This window comes from Dermacentor andersoni, chromosome 8 (genome assembly GCF_023375885.2).
Source record: "Dermacentor andersoni chromosome 8, qqDerAnde1_hic_scaffold, whole genome shotgun sequence".
NCBI lineage: Eukaryota > Metazoa > Arthropoda > Arachnida > Ixodida > Ixodidae > Dermacentor > Dermacentor andersoni.
Window position 1 is genome coordinate 144,994,433 of NC_092821.1, and position 12,526 is coordinate 145,006,958.

Here is a 12,526-nt window from a genome sequence, read left to right on the forward strand (position 1 = left end):
AACTCTTACGCCCTCACCTATGAGTCACGCTGTATGCAGCTTTACTTGACACCTGCCATTATCGGTCACCCAAATAGACGACCCCATCCGTTCTCGACTGTCACTTATAACCTGACATGCGTCCCTTCTGCGGCCAGGTGCTCGCTCAAGCTTTAGGTGCACCTGTCAAGCTCTGAAGCATTTTTTCTTGTGAAAATATTTATGCAGCTTTCTCCGATCGTTGCAGGTGTCTGTGGATTACGCACAATTTGCATAATGCACTGGGGAGGAAGGAGAGGCCCGGCACGCGCCTTCAGCTTAGGTCTTTCGTAAGCCTAATCCTTATTGTCCTTATTTTATTATGTCCTTATAATCCTTATAATCCTTATGCCCGCTTCTTTCGTCGCATTTTATACAGTCAATAAAAATATACGCATCACTCGCCGGTCTAGGACCTAAATGCTTAATCACAAAAGGTCGAAGAAACAAATGCAGGAAGGTTAACGATGGCTGCGCCACGTTGGCTACCCAACACGTGGGAAATAAAAGTGAGGAAAACAAATTTGAGGAGGTAGGATTAGTGTCAGTGTGTGAACGTGAGCAGAAGAATGTTCACTGACGTATATAGTCGCAAGTACTCGTAGAGGTCAGTTGCCCTTGAGAAGCGCGTTAGCGATCTGGTGGCCTTGTTCATCTACTAAGGTTTCGAGAAAAAGGGAGAAGCGAATAGATAAAGGCAGGAAAGTGAACAGCCCGGACAACGGTTGACTACCCTGCATCGGTCAATGTGATAGAACGGACTAAAGAGCGAGTAGAAAGGGAGGTGAGGCGTTTTCAGTCATTCGGGCGCAGGTACGCACAAACCTTCATTGTTCAGTCACAAGAAGTGATACAACATGGCGCCTCTCTAGAAACGCAGCGGCCCTTTAGTGGATGCCATGCATCGCCCGCGCACGAATCCCGGATGTTCGCTTGCGTAAGACGTGTACTTTAATTTCCCAAAAGCGGCTGAAGGGCGATCCTCCGATTTTCGTGCGATAGGGAGTCGAACAATATGTGCGTTTTAGTTTATTCCGTGCCACATGTCTGAAAATTGGTAATGTCCTCCATTCCCATTAGGAACGAGTTGCCGTTTGTAGACTAAGTGCTTATTCGCATGTGACATCTGTAAAAAAGGAGTTATAAGAAAGTTACTTTATGAGAAAAACAAAGGAACTTCGCGATCGGAATTTTCTTTCGTGCTGCCGTGTGCTTCCTTTTTTTTAGGGGAGAGGAGGGAGGGGAGGGAGCAGATCACACAGACTCAGGCACTGGCTGTGTGATTGGACGTCTTTCGCAGGCCACGGCTAGTTCTTAAAAACACTGCAATGAACGTAGACGACATTGCCAGCATCGCAAAGCGAGCAGTCAATTAATATTCCGATTCCGATGCCAGAGTTTTCGGCCGTCGAGTTCAGAGCCGGAACAATACCTGACGTCAGCTGATTATCTTTACTTCGTTGCTATTTCCTGACATGGAGCATACGATAACCAACGAGACTATATCTCATTACTCGAACCCGAACAGCACGCACTTCGCATTCATTTTTTGCCAACGCACGTCGAGGCATTTGCTACAGCAGTAAGACGTGACTATCGAAGCTGTACGGGAAAGGCTCAAGCGACGAGGTCCCTAATGGGACGTAGACTGAAGTCGACTGCGCGACTTCCCGGTAGTTTTCGCCTGCAGAGTTGTTGGGAGTGTTCTTGAGCGACGGGGTGAAGGTAGCGCGGAATCGATTGCAGGTACGGAGCGTACGTTGTTAATCATATGAGGGTGCTTTTTTGCGCGAATGCGCGCGAAACATTTCGTGGAACACGTTTACCTGGTGATCCTTCGCAACTATTCCGGCATACACTCTAAAAACAGTTTACACCCTTTGGGGTGTATATTTGTCCCACAACAATAATCATCATCTGCCTTGCTTGCGTTTCCTTTCTTGAAAACTCGGCGCTCGCTACTTTCCTGTCGAGAATGCTGCGTCACACTGATAACGCACGTGCCGTTCGTGACTGGGAAGTACCGGGCTCGCAGCGTTAAAGAAAGGAAACGCGGGCAAGACAGATGACGATTATTGTTGTGGGACAAATATACACCCCAAAGGGTGCAACTGTTTTTAGAGTGTATCTGGTGATGCCGTGCAAACGACCGTGTCTGATCTTGCATTTACGCCCCTTCATCGCGACCCACTGGTTTACTGCGTGCCTGCAAGCACGTATTCGTCCATAGTTAAGGCGCTAGCATATCACGTACATTGTATGTTTCTTTTTATCTATAGAGACTGTTTTGTGCAGTCTAACTAGTGTTACAGAGTTATTACTATCGTACTGTAACTAGTCCTACCAGATTGAGTATACATTCCAGTATAATGGATTGCACTCGCGTATGTTTGTTTATAAACAGCTATATTCGTGGCTCATATTTCGTTTTACTGTATGGTCCTTCATCTTCTCTGCATCCTATTACAGCAGTGCACAACGGTTTCGTCAGCACGACAAGTTTGCGCACCAATCGCAGAATACGAACATTCGAACATTCGCGTTCGGCAAGTTTTGGTGTCACAGGTGGCGAGGACCAAGGGCGCAATATCTCCTAGTAAAGTTTTACGTCTCTAGACGTTTATTTTCTTCTTTTTTTGAAAAGAGAGGCAGTGGTTGAAAAAATGCGGTGCGGATGCCTCGGCCTCGGCAGTCAACGCTGTTGAACTGCAAAGTAAGAGTGAATGGCCACGTCGTCACCCAGAGAAACACTGCGTGCTGGAACGCTTTACATCAGCGACTGATAATCTTTAAACATACGTTGACCCTGCCTAAACAGAACACAGAAAAGACAAGTATGAGAAAAAGAGAACAACTGGGCCAATATGGGAGGCCGTGATGTCTCATTACAAGTCCAAACATAGTATTAGAAGCCAGTTTCGTGTTTTGGAACTTTGTAACATATTTGGCAACTTAAACGTATAGGTTTTCGGTGAAATGAGACAATACACTGAATTTTACACAAGTAATTTTCGGCCAACTTCTGCTTCTGCAGCAACTTCGCATTGCCGGTGTTTCCTTCTTCTGGTTTTTCTTTTTTTCTTTTTGATTGTTTACATCTGCATTTAAGGATAATTGTGGAACTCGGTTTTTAGAAGAAATGCCCCCCCCCCATGTAGTACAGAAAGAGACACTACTTCTAATAGTTATTTCGGCCTTCGACTCATTTGCTGTCGTAGGAGTTACTCATCCAATCCTTTCTGATTCTGGCAGCGTTTTTCAAACATCCAGCCTGCAAACTGCTCTAAGTACATGCGCCGGCGGCAACGCGACGATAACGGAAATTCGGAATGCAACGTTGAGAACATTGTAACTCCGATAGAACGTGCTCGGAAAAGTAAACAATGCGTTTATTTATTAGTACTGCGCACGTCACAAAAGGCACAACGTTTCATCTGTATCTGTGTCGTTTAATATGCATACAACCAGTGCTGAAGCCTGGGTTATTGTCATTCGTGGTTTCAGTGTTATGCAGATAAGCAGCGCGTGGAATACTTTTTATTTCTCTGTGCTTTTTATTTCCATCTCTCATTGCGTGCGTGTGCGTGAGCGCGTTATAAAAGGGTAATCTATGCGTACGCTTTTTGTTTTGAATAAAAAGAGCTTTAACAAAGACATTAATGTCTCGCGTATCTCTGTAATTCTATAGCTAGTGGAGTGAATCACAACGGTGGGGAATGGTTCGTGTCGTGCTATTTGAATAACAATAAAATAAAGCATAGATCAAGCTAGTCATAATAGCGTTCAAGCTATTCTCGCTTTTTTGTGCATTCAGCGTCAGGCTGAGCGAACACGGTATCATTCCGCGCTCATTACGTACGTGTGGAAATACGAAAAGCTCGAAGGCTTAGGGAATCTAGTTAGCTTTAATTAGCTTAGCACCTTGGTTAGATTTTGCGTACGTGCGCCGGTCCTAACTGGCCCATAAATGCTCGTGTGAACCACGAGAGAAATAAACGAAGAACAAATTGTTAGCGTACAGCCGAGGGGGAAGCATTGGGCCAACCGACAATATGAAAGGAAGCCGTGTTTACGCGTCTATATTTCGCTTGCGTTTTCTAGCGCATCTATTGAAAAAAAAACAGCTTCACTGTGAATGGTCAAGCTCTGGTTTACCTAACCATTTCTAATGTGTATTAGGCTAGCAATGACAAACTGCCAATAGTCTGGCACGGTGAGCACGAGCCGTTTGAGGGAAATAATGTTGTCGTTTCCAGCTTCAACCCACACTTCGGAGCTATGTGTCTGTCAAAAAGCAAGCCGTAGGGTTAGCCTATTGCTTGCTTTCAAATCAAGGTGACGTCTTACCTCACGAATTTATCAAAGTGTAATGCATTTCTTATAATTTATTGTTTTTTTATTTACAAATAACGCTGTCTTAGATTTGAGAGACAACAGCAGTAAGCACCCCAATACAACATACAATCACTGTGTCACGCGTAAAAGGAATTCGTCTACAGAATTTCTCATATGGCATTCCTCGCAGACAAGTTGCTTAGCGCAATTACCCGAGCTCCATGAACGAATTGTTTTCGAAAGGGTAAAAAAGAAAGAGGGGGGGGGGGGGGGGGGGCATAATGCGTGTTTTGCACGACAAACGTGACACAAAACAAACCCTTCTAAGGACAGAATTGACAATGTTATGCGAGTTATTACCACTGTATATGATTTTCTTTTTCGGAATTTCGAAAAATTCAACAATTTTCGCACACAAAAAAATTAACCCGCTTCGATAAATGTACTTCGTAGAAGCTAGATTTGAAGGTTACTTTCTTATTTGTATTTTTGTTCCTTTCGCGAGAAATTTTATCTTTCAAACCAAAGCTTGTCAGGCACTGACAGCGGCAAAAGAGCGCAGGACATGTGCCACCGACTCAAAGTGTTACGCGTAAACAGATGCTTATATATATATATATATATATATATATATATATATAACGTACACCAGATGCTGCAACTTCACAACCAGACATGTATCGCTAGCTGTCTTCCGAAAAGGCCACTTCCTCATTTCATCCAACATTCGAGGGCAGGCCACAGCAAACGTGTCACCATACTTCATTATTCAATGCGCCTCTGAAATTTCACTCAGAAATCTTTTCCGGCACCTGCCCAATCTTCGTTCTTAATAGGCAACAAACCTCATCGAATTCGACGCAGCGTACGCGTAGTAAAGCGATTCTGGCATTGATACGTTTGTTAAAGGGAGCCCTCGACCTGAAGCTTCGTGCTCATATAAAACTCATCCTCTGGTTTAGAGCATGGTAAACGTAACGCCAGGCAAACGTCTCCGGCATCTATACAGAAATGTTTGTCGCTCCCGGAGAAGCGGTGATGTAGGTTTCCATGTGAATCTTTGTTTTCGTTTTGATTTTTTCAGTGAAACTTGGGCGCATTTTTTTTTTAGCTTTGCACAGCTTTAGAATGGACGTAAACAACCGCGCATGAAACTTCGCCAGCACATGTAAATTTCCACCGAGCTCACTTGCTATCTCAGAATACAGGTACACAGCAACTTGTATCCCGCAGGGAACAGGGACGCCTCGACTTAGTTTCCTCCCTGATTGCTAATCAATATTTATACAACGTTGACTACACCCTAAACACGTTCAGCACGTGTATAATTCCCATGAACAAACCAAATATTTGGCCACATGTTTCCAGCAGACAGATAATCGTAGGCATTTCTTTACACCCACCGCAAGTTACCGCTGCTGTTCGTCACATCTAATCCGTATGATCGAGTTTGCTTAGTCTTCATATGTGTTCTATTTACCGACCTTGCTTTGACATACACGTGGTTCGAACTATATTAAAAATAAATCACATAAATAAGAGCGTGACCTTACACTGTTAACGAAGGACGTCGATGCCCTGTCGATAAAGCGTCAAGGACATGCCAAAATGAGTCATCAACTGTTAAAGAAAAAAAAATTAGCTTTTTTACTTGCACAACTGACGGGCATCGCCATTCGCTTGATGAAGCTTTTACGTCAAGCGGGAGAGGGTGCTGTTGTGCCCTCTCCTGCACAGCTCAAAATTGACTGGTTACGAAAAATCTGTTGATTGATTTCATTGTCCTGTAGCTGCCAAGTCAGGGCTGAAACTAAACGAAAGAGGAACTCGGAACCTTATCTCGGACGTAAAACACTTCGTGTGAGAAAAAGCGGCTCGCTTTTCACCGATCACGGACGGGCGTCATTTCGTCGTCTCCTTGACCGAATCGTCTCCACCCGCCCCCCACTTCTTGTCTGATCTCTCCGGCAGTTCGCAAACCTGACGATATGTAGCCGTGATCAAAAGGGGCTGTGTGAATTGCCGTTGGTTAAAGTTGATCGGTAGAAAGGACGCAGTATGAAAGGCGCGGGATTTCAGAAAGCAAACAAAGAAAGAAAATGGCTCAAACGGGTGCTGTCACATTTCAGTCTGAAGAGATGTCGGTGTTTGCTTTGTCTTTTCTTTTTTTTTATACTTTATCGACGACTTCACTCAGCGGAAAGTTATGAAAGTTAGTAATAAAAGAGGTATACGAGCCTCGGAAATCTAAAAACTGGGTTGCACTATAGAGGAGTTTTCGAAGAGCCGCTAAGAAACAGGAAAACCACCTTCACGACTATTTTCCTAATTGCGAATTGCCATTATGTTGTATTTGTGCTGCTTGCGTCTATGTTTGGCGTTACTGAAAGTTGTATCCGGCAATTATACGATGGCCACGAGATGGAAGTAGGCACTTTCTAAGCCAACCGACAACTTAGTGAACGTTTCTACCATATGTGACAAGATAAAGTTTTGTTCGGAAATTGGAAAACTTGTACAATACGAAATTTCATGCAATGTGCTTCTTTGCCTTAACCAAAGTAGATGGTTGAAAATAATATAGGCTAATACTTCCTCAGTCTATAACCTCTTGCCGTTATAGAAATAGTCACAAGCGCGAAAGTCGAGGCTCTCCAGAACACCGGAATTTTCGAAGATTTTTATATTGTACGGCAGTATTTTCCAAAGTAGTGTTGGAGATTTTTATTCTGTTTTCTAATACCTTTTCAACTGAATTTGCACTGAGAAAGGTTTCCTCCAATTCTATTCTTGAACACTTTGTTGACCATGTGTTCTGCTTACGTTGCAGACTATGTCCATTATGGTCAGTGATTTTTAGTGTTATTTTCAATGTTCTAGACTGTCCCGCATATATCACAACAATATTTCTCGATATCCTGAAAAATATTATAAATAAGATGTTGGTATTCATACCACAAAAGAACAGCTGTCGGCGATATCGTAACCACCAACCGCGTTGTGAACGCATTTATTCTGTGGAGACAGAAGAGAATTGGACTTCATATTCTTGAAATATTCAATTCTTGGTGATGAATATCATCATCATCATCATCAGCCTGATTACGCCCACTGCAGGGCAAAGGCCTCTCCCATACTTCTCCAACTACCCCGGTCATGTACTAATTGTGGCCATGTTGACCCTCCAAACTTCCTAATCTCATCTGCCCACCTAACTTTCTGTCGCCCCCTGCTACGCTTCCCTTCCCTCGGAATCCAGTCCGTAACCCTTAATGACCATCGGTTATCTTCCCTCCTCATTACATGTCCTGCCCATGCCCATTTCTTTTTCTTGATTTCAACTAAGATGTCATTAACGCGCGTTTGTTCCCTCACCCAATCTGCTCTTTTCTTATCCCTTAACGTTACACCTATCATTTTTCTTTCCATAGCTCGTTGCGTCGTCCTCAATTTAAGTAGAACCCTTTTCGTAAGCCTCCAGGTTTCTGCCCCGTACGTGAGTACTGGTAAGACACAGCTGTTATACACTTTTCTCTTGAGGGATAATGGCAACCTGCTGTTCATGATCTGCGAATGCCTGCCAAACGCACCCCAGCCCATTCTTATTCTTCTGATTATTTCACTCTCATGATCTGGATCAGCAGTCACTACCTGTCCTAAGTAGATGTATTCTCTTACCACTTCCAGTGCCTCGCTACCTATCGTAAACTGCTGTTCCCTTCCGAGACTGTTAAACATTACTTTAGTTTTCTGCAGATTCATTTTTAGTCCCACCCTTCTGCTCTGCCTCTCCAGATCAGTGAGCATGCATTGCAGTTGGTCCCCTGAGTTACTAAGCAAGGCAATATCATCAGCGAAGCGCAAGTTACTAAGGTATTCTCCATTTACTCTTATCCCCAATTCCCCACTGATGAATATACCTTGTCTATTTTGTTATGTCATATTATTATATCTGCAAATAATATACTTAATTTTCATTTCATCTAAAATAATTCTTTTTATTAGCACAAAGCAACGACTTTTTGCTTCTTAAGACTAAATGCGCAAAATCCAGCTCAGCATTTGAAAACGAAGAATTGGGGAATAACTTACCACGTACATTGAAAACTATTCATCCCTTACCATTATTCAAACGCTGTCTAAACGAATACTTATAAATTGATAACATTCATACTTGTGTTTGATTTATATACTATCATTCTGAATAATCTGACTTTTATGTACCCATCTATTTTTATTTTACCAGGATTTCTATAACTTCAACTTCCCCATCTTGTTTGCTGTAGTACTGCATCAAAATTTTTTTTTCTCATTGATGGCCCGGGTACTGTTTACCTCTGTACAATAAATATACAAATCCCATCTTCTTGAACCATGATAAACCGCGATTAAAACATTAATTGTTGGATTGACTCAGATATATAAGGTAGATGTTTACCCTAGCCACAACATGCCTGCACTCAGTGCTCTCGTTTCAACCCACAAAGAGCAGTCCTCTCAGCCACCCTAGACAAACTGGACAAGCGCCCAATGACAGAAAACAAGATCCTTGGAAACTGGCCTACGCGAACATCAGCGCGATCGGCTATGAAGGCGCTGCTGCGGTATTTAAAAGACACTGGACTTTCTGACAGATTGTGACTTCACTGTGTGACGTAGGATTGTACGGTGACACTGCATAGCACTAGGAACGCTTCTGCGTGCCCACAGAAACAGTTTGTGTGTACCTGCGTGTGTGTGTGTGTAGTTTTTTTTTTAATCCTTCTCTCTCTCACCTATCGCATCCCCTTGCCCCTCCCGCAGTACAGGGTAGCCGACCGCAGATAATCTCTGGTTAACCTCCCTGTCTTTCCTTTGCCTTTCTCTCTCTCTCTCTTCTTCAGTGAGGTACAGTGAATGCGGTGTATGGCAAGGAAATATAAATAACAGTATGTCGGGTGAAGTCAAGTGTCAAAGTTATAATTTTGACGCTATAATGGTCCTGCGTGGTAAATACAAGAACGTATGCCTACAATATTATGCCAATATTCTCAATTACCGCAAGCACATTAATGAATGTCACGTACGCTGACCAAATAACTAATGAACGAACATAAAGGAACAAGACGTGGGTCTTGTTCCTTTATCTTCGTTCATTAGTTATTCCGCCTGTGTAACACTAAGCTAAATACAATCATGAACGTCCACCAATTAGCCCCGTTCATTACGTTGGTTTACTAAGCATTACATATGTCCAAAGGTGTTTTAACCGAAGTCATCCCTCCTGCAAAATTGAAGCGGTGGAAAAACGATGCAATCGTTTATTACGGCATCAATAGAACAAAGATGTGCATACTTGGTTTGTTTCACTCCTTCCTCTTTCTCACATCGTAACGAGCTCCTCAAGAAAAAAAAAAAAAGAAATCGAGCCGAAGTTGTATAATAGATTACTAAGGCCGTCCAATGCAAAACGATGGCTGCAATTGACTAGGGTAGAAAATGGGCACCGTTTATCCATGGTGCAGATCTTAATATTTCTTTTTATTCCCTCAACAGGGAAGCGCCGCAAGTGGGCATTGCCGATGTCTAAAGTGCACGTAAGGGCTAAACCAAAACTGACATTCGGAAAGTCGGGAAATAACTCAAAGAGAAGCCAAACCAGGCGGACGAGCAATTCTGAACTACGAAATACAACGTCAACGCCATTTCAAGAGTTAAACATTTGAAAGAACGTTCTCTTAAAGTTCTTTATTTATTTCATCACTTCCTGCTTCGCTATTCTGATAGCATGATTCTTATGGCAAAACGAGACGCATCTGACAATTTCTCACTTGCAGAGCACTTTCGTATCACGCAAGAGAAAACAGGCAAAGTAAAAAGAAAAGAAGCTTCTAGCGTTCTGTAATGCGCTGACCATTACGCACTCGAAAGTATTTCTTTTTGTCTGGAAATTTATGAACACTGAAAATGCAAATGAAGAAGGCTTCATCGTACCATACCCAGTTCGAAAATTATATCCGTAAGATTACCTTAGGTTGCTGTTCGAAACTATCTTCCCAGTAGGCAGCTTCTCTCGCTAGAAGTCCTTACGCACTGGAAAAGGGGTCAGTCTTTGCTTCTCAAGGCTGCCATGAGTGGATCTCCGGTAGTACAACTTGTAATCAAGTACTATATGCGAGCGTAAAATATTTTAGTGAGGAATGGGGGCAGGTGCTAGTATTGCGAACAGCTCAGAACTAAATGTTTCTACAAGATTTTGCGTCGAAAGGCCATACTTGGTGACTGCCCTTTGCTTTTTTTCTTCTCTCTCTTTGTGACGCTCGTCTTTTGATTTACTGCAAGTCAAGAAAGAGGAAACAAAACAGCTGTCGTCACGAAGCTAACCTATATAAGGAGGGTCAAATGACATTATCTAGCCAATACGCCATTCTTGATGCTAAAAAACAAATACATCACAGTGTAATCCGTGAAGCACCTGCTTTACGTTTAGCAGCTTGCAAACGTACTTGACTAGGTCATGGGTTCGTTTTTCGCCCCGTCTTGCCCCCCCTCTGCTATAGCACGTCGAGAGAAAGACAGGGTGCGGTGACTGGGTGTCTGAGGTCTTCCACTGCATAGCACGGGCTCAGGGCGTTGGGGCCCAACCGTACCAATGGGGACAAACATCGAAAGAACCTTCGTGACACTAGATTTAGTTGCATTTTTAAAAAAGCCGTGTGGCCGTCAAATTGATTTCTACCGTCAACCACAGCCCGTGTGCTGCTTTTGGATGACGACCCCAGCGTATGATAATTTCTTTGCATTTTTTTTATAGGACGCATTTTCTCTGCATTAGACGCATTAGTTGGTGCATTTTTTCAGAAATGGAATATAACATTTTTTTCTGGTTCCTGAGTTCCAGAATTGTAAACTTGAAAATATTGTTTCTCACCTTTGTTTTTCAAATTTTACCTATTTGTGATAAACAAATGACGGCATAAATTTAAAAAAAGATCCGCGTGAGCTGTAACTAGAGTTCAACTTCATCTTTTTTTAAATCTAACAAACCACATACAATTTGGTGCAGGCGTTGCCCAGAAAACCGTTTTCTCCTTTCCCATGTAATTAGATAAGAGGCCCCGAGATAACGTTTTATCTTAGCGACAAAATTGATATATCGTGCACCCATGTGAAATATCTCACTCACTTGGGAATAGCACTTTCGCAAAACTCTTGTAAACACTGTAACAAATCCACAATACCCATAAATAATTATACCAAACTTGTCGGCTTAGATGGTCTAATGAATGCAGTTTACTAAACTGCGATATCTGTTTTTTGTGTAGAGTTACGAGTGAATAAATTTTCTGCTTATATTTTTTTAAGTGTTAGCAATCTTATGTAATCCTTATAAATAGATTGAGCTCTAAATTACAATTTAGGTTAAAACATTCACCAGAATTCACCTTTCTCTGTCAAATACAAGAAATTTAATCAAAATCACTTTGGTGGCCCTTTTAGAAATAGCACTTCTACGTTTTACAAATATTTAAATAGGCGGCAGAAAGTTAGGTGGGCGCATGAGATTAGGAAGTTTGCAGGGGCAACATGGCCACAATTAGTACATGACCCGGGCAGTTGGAGAAGTATGGGAGAGGACTTTGCCCTGCAGTGGGCGTAACCAGGCTGATGATGATGATGATGATGAAACACACACACATACCCCCTTTTTTTATGTATACATACACTTACTTGCCATGACGCATCATAGCCTCCTTTATTTTTGAAAAATAGAGGAGGCTATGGGACGGATTGACCAGTTCAAGTTGTCAACTTGTCAGTAACTGTCATAGGAATCACTGTAATAAACACAATTCCACGATCGGATTGTTTACTTTCATTTTTTGTTGTAACACTGAGGACTACATAGAACTTTATTTTGTATATGTGAGAGACGTATGTGGATATCACGAGCTTAAGCCAATGTGCGATACACAGACAAAGCTTAGCTGCAACAACATGAACTGCATTGAGGGCCACACAGTACATACGTAATTAAAGGTGCAAAATATAGGGGGAAGCTTCAAAATACGCTCTGTAGCACTGCAAAGTATAACGTATATTGTATGTGTACAATAAATGTTAAAAAAAAACAATGCATCAATGTCCCATTTGCCTTCAAGTTTATTATCAAGTTCAAGTTTACTGAAGTTTA

The 12,526-nt window shown here is 42.3% G+C and overlaps 1 long non-coding RNA gene across 1 annotated transcript in view; it reads right to left on the reverse strand.

The window, feature by feature from the left end:
* Nucleotides 1–12,477: 12,477 nt before the first annotated feature.
* Nucleotides 12,478–12,526, reverse strand: part of LOC140213031 (uncharacterized) — a 972-nt gene continuing 923 nt past the window's right edge. Inside the window, exon 2 of the long non-coding RNA XR_011889971.1 lies at nt 12,478–12,526. This exon is cut by the window's right edge and continues 333 nt beyond it. This is a non-coding gene — a long non-coding RNA (uncharacterized lncRNA).